Source organism: Zootoca vivipara, chromosome 6 (genome assembly GCF_965207765.1).
Source record: "Zootoca vivipara chromosome 6, rZooViv2.hap1.1, whole genome shotgun sequence".
NCBI classification, from domain to species: domain Eukaryota; kingdom Metazoa; phylum Chordata; class Lepidosauria; order Squamata; family Lacertidae; genus Zootoca; species Zootoca vivipara.
This window is the reverse complement of record NC_142589.1, coordinates 50,089,131-50,096,390: the sequence shown is the minus strand read 5'-3', so window position 1 is coordinate 50,096,390 and position 7,260 is coordinate 50,089,131.

Genomic DNA, 7,260 nt, shown 5'->3' with positions numbered 1-7,260 from the left:
GTGTAACACAGTCGGTGTTTGGAATCTGATGCAGCGCAGAACACTGGTGGGGTAGGATCTGCTAACCACTGGCCTACTGCAGTCTCTGCGCAGATTGGCAATGGAAGTCTCAACCCACTAATGGAAGTTTACCTTCCAATGCAAATATCAAGTGGGGCAAAAATGGGCTGTAGTTTGAGACCTTGCCACTAGGTGTGTGTGTCCCCCCCCCCCCCCGGTAGCATTGCAAAATGGCCCCTTTTGCTTCTATAAGTGAGTGGCTGCCACTCCCAAGAAGTAAAGCACAACACTTGGTTCAACTTGGACCAGAACTGTGTTGAAGCTGAACATTGCCCACCTCTCCTAACAACAGGCACCCTAGTCTCTGCTCAAAGGGGTCCCACAAAGCGCAAATGCAATGTGAGCCAGTGTGGGTTAGTGGTCAGGGTGTCAAGACCTGGGAGACCAGGGATCACATCCCCACTCAGCCATCAGAATTCACTGGGTGGCTTGCGGCCAGTCACTGTTTCTCAGCCTAACCTACTTTACAGGGTGGTGAGAATAAAATGAGAGGGGAGAAGTGTGTATGTCACCTTGAGCTTTACAAAAAAAAAGGTGGAATACAAATGTAATAAAAATAATAAGTAATGTAGCTCTTCATATTGCACCAAAACTTTCCCAGGGTAATCCTTGCAACAGATGGGGTCTTTCATGAGCATAGATACTATTATTTTGATGTATAAAAAGGCAACTCCACTCTGTCTTCCTAAAGCAAAAGGTCAGACAGGCTGCCTTAGTGTCTCCTATGGAGTTCTCTGGACTTTAGTAACTCTGTCAGCCACATGGTGTAGGAACAGAATTAAGCTCAATGATGGACAAGAGACTAGTTTATTTGGGTGGAGTGATCAATTATCTGCACTTCACCTAATCAAAAGTGGAGCTTTTGCAGTGAACCAGACGACGTCAGCTGGACAGCAGCACCTACTATTCTTGTCAGAATCAATTATTTTAAAGCTTGATCCGATCAAACATCTGTCAGATGCTTAAAAACAACTGTCTGGAGTGATTTTCTTTATTTTGGGATTCTGGAATGTGAAGCTGCTTTTCTGTATTTGTTTTCCTACATAAACAGCACTAAGAGCTCCCTAAATCCCAAGGGATGCTTTTTGTCTCTCTCTTATCTAATCAGAGGTATTTATGAAGCATCAGTCATAGCTGTATCTTTTGCCTCTTTGTGTGGTTGGCGCTTAGCTCTATCAGTATTCAAATATTGAAGGAATGGTAAGAATTTAAATTGCATTGATGGCTGGTGGGAAGTAAAAAATGGTATGCCAGTTATCGCTGCGGGGTCAGCAAAACAAAATGGCCTGTATATTTTTCAGACCTATGTCAGTTTTGCATCTGCTCCATGGAGATTGTCCAAGAGGATAAGGGACTCGAGAGGACTCTCATCAGTTTCCTGGGACCTTGGTTTGAAGCTTTGGGGCAGGGAGAGCTTGGAACCCATTCAGCCCCACAAGGGCTACAGTTTCTTTTGAACAACTTTCCAGCGGATCACATGCAGGTGGTGGGCAAGACCAGAGACAAAAGTGCGTGGAGCAAAGAATAGAACTGCTACCTTTGTATAATAGGCCAGTTCTCTCTCTCCCCCCCTCTCCTTCTCTCTCCCTCCCTCCCTCCCTCTCTCTCTCTCTCACACACACACACACACAGAGAGAGAGAGAGAGAGAATAAACAGTGAATCCAGGCTGTGTTGCCTTAGACTGAGTGCCAGATGAAAGTTGAGTGCATAAGTAACTCATTCCCAAGTTGCATTCCAGATTCAGGGCAGTTTTTTATTTTTTAAAGTACCTTTTCACACAGTGCATAGTTGAACTATGGAACTCACTCCCACAGGACCAACTTGGATGGATTAAAAAGAGGCTTAGACAAAGGGGTTTTTTGGCTTGATGTGTTAACCAATGGGGAAAATGGTGATTGTGTTCTATCAGACCAACAAACATTGTAACCACCAAGTTTGAATGCAGCTCATCTACAGCAGGATGAAACTTCAGTTTTGTTGTATACCTAGGCAGCACAAAACAAGGAGGACACATGAAGGGTGGGTTGTGTTTGGTGGGTCACCTGGCTGCACAACTGCCATCCATTTCACTGCTGGGCTTATGTGGAAGGTATTCCTGATTGCCTCTGCCTGTTAGTTTAAATCGGTCCATCCCAATATCCTTGCTTACCTTTTCTGAGCTTTCGAGTCATCATAGAGAAACCCAAGGCTTTCTGAATGCCTCCTTCTGGTGTGGTTTGAGAACTAATAGGTGGTGAAGCAACACCTACCGGTATATATAATGTCATCTTCACTTTGTGCTGCATCTTTACCCGTATTCAGCAAAATGTTTAGCCAGTCATTGCATAGAAATAACAGTGAACTATGGTTAAGTGGGTTGGTGAGTTCAGAATGAGCCAAGTTGCCAGTTGCTAGAGATGTAAAAGAGATGCCATGAGAGTGGAATTGGTGTCACAAAAGTCTGAATGGCTTCCGAAAGCAGAAAGTGTCTGCTATGCAGTAGTGACCTTTGAGGAGTCCCCTAAACAGAGCCCCTAAACTCCGTCAGTCTCCTAAACACAGCCCTTCCCTCTCTCTCTTCTGGTGATCATGCTCCAAGGCATTTACGGAGAAGGCAGGCAGAATTGTAGACGCAGGTGGCGCTGTGGGTTAAACCACGGAGCCTAGTGCTTGCTGATCAGAAGGTCAGCGGTTCAGTTCGAATCCCTGCAATGGGGTGAGCTCCTGTTGCTCGGTCCCAGCTCCTGCCAACCTAGCAGTTCGAAAGCATGTCAAAGTGCAAGTAGATCAATAGGGACCACTACAGCAGGAAGGTAAACGGCATTTCCGTGTGCTGCTCTGGTTCGCCAGAAGCGGCTTTGTCATGCTGGCCACATGACCTGGAAGCTGTACGCCGGCTCCCTCGGCCAATAATGCGAGATGAGCATGCAACCCCAGAGTCGGTCACGACTGGACCTAATGGACCTAAAGGTTGCGGCGCTCATCTCGTGTTATTGGCCAAGGGAGCCGGCATACAGCTTCCAGGTCATGTGGCCAGCATGACAAAGCTGCTTCTGGCGAACCAGAGCAGCACACAGATTTACCTTCAGGATCAAGCAATTTAAATGTCCTTTAGAATATGAACTATACCCTTGCCTCCCAGAAGAGGGCTTTATTGGATCTGCCCAGAATGTGTGAGTCACATTTCTTTTACTAAATATTGAAGTTCCTCTTGGTCCACAAAAGAAAAAAAATATGTAGCACTGCTGATATCTGAGTTCCAAAGTTTACTCCAAAGCAATAAATAGATCAATACAGTATACAGTAATTCTACATTAGCATCAAGTGCCAGGAGCTGAAAAATAGGGTTGCTACAGCTGCTGTGGTTTAAAGTAGCCTGAAGGAATAAAAATGCTGAGTATATCTTGCAAGAAGGGATGTCTTCATGCCAGGCCCAAAAATTTAACAAGGGAGCCAGCTGTACCTCTAGAGCAGTGCTGGGCAATCTTTACCTCAAGGGCCACAATCCCTTCAAGGCTGTCCCCAGCATTGACTGGGGGTGGGTTCGTGTTGTGGTCCAACACATCTGGAGGGCACCAGGTTGGTGAAGGCTGCAGACTAAACAGTTCAACACCACCTGTCCACATGTGACTGGCCTTTCTGAACTTTGCTGACCCACTTTGTCCAGACCTTTGCAATTACAAAAACCCCTGTATCTACTGCAGCAAATATAATTTTCAGAACTCCACTAGTCTCTTATTGTTTCAGCAAGAGACCCAAGGCTTCCATTGCATTAACAACAACAACCCTTGCCTATGGATCCTGCATGAAAGAAAACACGTTCTTATACACGGCAGTATGGGAAAGAGCCACCGGGTGCTATAATAATTTGGGCTCTGTAGTCTCCCGCAGGACTCCTCATCCAACATCTTTCTCCACTGGGTCCTTGACATTTGTATATGACCTCTGGGAGGTTTTAAGCTGTGCTCTTCAAGAGCAAACTCACATTCAATGTTTAATTAAGAATGATAACAGGATAAAATGTTATTGGCCTGGTACAGGGGCTGGTCTAGCTACGCCGAGTGCAGGCAACTGAGCAGCCAGCAACCAAATGGCAAAATTTGTGCAATATCTTGCTCTGAGTGCAGGTGGGGGGGGGAAGGGGTGCAGTCAGTGCATCAGCAATTCCATAAGCAAAACCCCCTGCAGTTTGGGTTCGGAAGAAGAATCCAGGTGCTTCAGTCCTTTTGGCATTTATTGCTTCAAAGTAATGTATTATTTCCAAAAGAATTGGAACTTGCAAACAGAGTTGATTATTTGCATTAAGAGGAAGCAAATGAATTACTAATACATAACACATATTTTTTGTTATATTCTTATCCTGTCTTTCCAGCAAATGGAACTCAAGGGAACCAACACAATAGCATACAAATTTAAAAAGTAATATAATTAAATGCCTTTCACTGCCTGAAACTAATACCCTGAGACAAACCATGAAATTATAAAACAATAACATTCTTTTAAAGCTCTCAAAATAACAAAGCGGCTGCAATCCTTAGGCTGCAATCTTATAGCCAAGTGGGCTGGGAATAAGTCTCAATTAGCTCCACGGGACTTACTTCTGAATAGACATGTATAGGCTTGTACTGTAACAGCACTATCTTAGGCACATCCACTCAGAACAAAGCCCCACCAAGCTCAGTTTTTAGGATTCCAACCTAAAAACTATATAAGATATGTATCAATTGCAGCAACATTTGGGGATTTATGCTGGAAGTCTTTTGCAACTCAGTTTGCAAAAAAGGGGTCCGCATGGGGCTAAAACAGTGGGAGACTCCAGATTCCTAAACTGTCTCTGTGTCTTTGACCTTTGATCTTAAGACTGACATTCTAAAGTTGAGTCCTCTTCAATGTCCCCCCCCCTCACTTATATGACCTTGAACCTGAATCTATCCTGACAACAAACAGGCCAGCAGGGTTGGCTGCCTTTGTTCAGATTTGTTAGCTGGCTTGGAACTAGAAACTTTCCTATCTAAGTTATGTACTTCCTATAATAAACAGTTTTGTTATTTTTCTTCAACAAGAGGTTGCAAGTACTCTCTTTAACCAGATCCCCCAACCGCTACCCTCCACATTCTGCCTATCAATTCAATAGGTTTCAGGCAAGTGCTTACTGCCAAGTAAATATGCGTATGATGGAAGAACATTGGACTCAACTGGCAAAAGGACATCTATCTGGGTAGAGGGGGCTGCAAATAGGTTATCTTCTCAGGTGGGTGCCATTGCCATCCAACGAGAACAATGGAAGTGGTTGTGGTGAGTTCTGGCACCTCTTTTTCCAAGGCCTAGTGAAAAAAACAAAAAAGCTCAGTAGAAATAAACCAGGCCCACATTTATCTGGGGAATGAAGCCTTTTAAACTCGGTGGGATGGGCCCTGCCTTAGTCATGCTTAGAGTAGACCCAATGAAGTATTGTAAGCATGACCAAGACACAGGTCAGCCCAGCAAGAACATGCTGCAGCAGGGACCTGGATTGGGTCCAGGGGCTTGTGAGCATGGCCGGGTTCTAAAAGAGGCAGCCCTATGGGCTGCAGCCCCTCTGGCTCAGTTCACACATTCCTGGGACTCCCGAGGGGCTGGTGTGGGAGCATGACAGGACTGTGGGTTTCCCTATGCGAGCATCTGGTTGGCCACTGTGAGACCAGGATCCTTGACCAGGGAGACCCATCCACCTGCTGGGCTCTTCTTACATCTGCAACTCGCAACAGCTGCTGCTTCATGTAGCACATAGTTAAAACGATGGAGCTTTTTCCCACAGGAGACATTGATGGCCACCAACTTGTGTGGTTTTAAAAGAGGATAATACAAAGTCATGGAGGAGAGAGCTATTGATGATTACTAGCTGCAATATAGCTGTGCTCTGTCAGAGGTAGCGCTGCTTCTGAATGCCAGTTGCTGGAGGCCACAGGAGGGGAGAGGGCTCTTGTGCTTGAACGTGTTTGCTAGTTTCCTACTGGGGCATCCAGTTGGCCCCTGTGAGAACAGAATATTGGCCTGATTTAGCAGACTCCTTTTTTTGTTCTAATGAGGTGCTGCTCACAGGAACTGCTAGCTCCACATGGAGGGTGGTTCATGTGCCTGCAGGACGCAGCACACTGTCTTGTGGAGGAATGTGTCCTTGCAGACTGAGCACCAGAAACAGAACTTACATTCTGCCTCCCATACTCAAGGCTTTTTTTCAGCTGGAACTCGCCGGAACTCAGTTCTGGGGGCCCCTCAGCTGGGCACCATGGCCATTGTAAGAGAACAAGAGAGGCATTCATGGTAAGTTCTGGCACCTTTTTCTAGAAAAATAGCACTGTGTACACTCAATGCTTTTATGTGGACCTGGTTCAAGCATTCAGCTGCTACTGATCAAGGGCATACGACTCAGCATAGAGAAAGAAAAGGATGTACATGTGCCTGTGTGAACTGAGGTTGCCATTCTCACAAACGGAGCCTCCCCGTGGGCACTAACTTGTATGGGGCTAATTTGCTGCCATCTAGGTCTGTGTATGCAATGGGAGAGGGATTGCTGGCAGATGCTCAGTGCAGTAAAAAAGGAAACCATGAGACACACCTTCTGAAGAGACTTTTATAGGGAAGGGGACTTTGGTAGGCCAGGCTTGGCCTCGCAGGTCAGCACAAGTGATGGAGGGAATAGCTGGCAGAAGGCAGACCAGTGTGCTTGGAAGCCCCCTCACCACCCCCTCTCTGTGGCTTTGCCATGGGACCTCTTGGCACAGGGTGCACAGTAGGGTGGGGTGGGATAGGCCTTGTAGCATGCAGTGGGGGGGGGCATTCAGTGGGCTCTGGCGAGGCAGCATCCGGGAGCATGGAGGAATGAGTAGTAGGGCCTTTCCCAAGGTGTGAGCGTGCAGCACAAAGAATCTCCCTGCTTTTAAGCGTCCTCCCTCCCTGCTAGAGGAGCGCAGTCACATGAAGGGAATGCGGGGGGGGGGCAGCTCCTCCAGCTCTTGCAGCGGCAGCTCCTCCCGCCCGGCGTCCCCCCCCCCGGGGGCTGACTTGGTTAAAGTCATTGTTTGGCTTCGGCATTAACTACATTCCAGAGGGACGCAGCGCCCCGTCTCCTTCCTCCTCCTCCTCGCATTCCTGCCCCACACAAAGAAGTCCCTCCCTCCCTCGCCGCACAAAGGAGCAGCCCGGCGCTGCCTCGGGCCCTCCCGCCCCGGATCTTGGAG